Genomic DNA, 820 nt, shown 5'->3' on the forward strand with positions numbered 1-820 from the left:
TGAGAAAAGAATAGACTTAAGGGCTACGTGGGATGTACAGTCAACAGGCTTTAATGTTGGATTGGATGTGAGAAGTGCAGAGAGAGGGGACAAGGGTGCAGCTCAGTGCTGGCTTGTGTAACTGATCAGCTAGAACTCACTGGGATTGGAAGGACAGTAGTCTCCCCTTATCTGTGGTTCCATTTTCTGTAGTTTCAGTTACAGTCTGAAAATATTAAATGAAAAATTCCAGAAATAAACAATTCATGAGTTTTAAATTGTGTGCTATTCTGAGTAGTGTGATTAAATCTCATGCCAACCCCCTCTATCCGTTCTTCATCACAAGAAGGGTGAGTACAGTACAATAAGATATTTTGAGAGAGAGAGAGAGAGAGAGAGAACATTCACATAATTTTTATTACTGCATATTGTTATAATTATTTTATTATAATTGTTGTTAATCACTTATTGTGCCTAATTTATAAATTAAACTTTATCATAGATATACATAGGAAAAAACATAGTACACATAGGATTTGGTACTATCCTCAGTTTCATCCACTGGGGGTCTTGAAACGTATCTTGCCTGGATAAGGGGGAGTTACTTTATATCATATGTGTGTGTACGTATATATTTGTGTGTATGTATACATACAAATTATATATATGAATATGCATATAGAGACTTATTTTAATAAGTATTTTTATTTTTATGTATTTTTATGAAGAGAGAGAGAAATAGATGGATAATACACACATACACACACACACACACACACACACATATATTTTTTTCCTCTAGCTGCTTTATCCACAAAGTGGTCCCGGAAGAAGCAACACT

This window comes from Propithecus coquereli, unplaced genomic scaffold (genome assembly GCF_000956105.1).
Source record: "Propithecus coquereli isolate 6110/MARCELLA unplaced genomic scaffold, Pcoq_1.0 Scaffold276, whole genome shotgun sequence".
Lineage (NCBI taxonomy): Eukaryota > Metazoa > Chordata > Mammalia > Primates > Indriidae > Propithecus > Propithecus coquereli.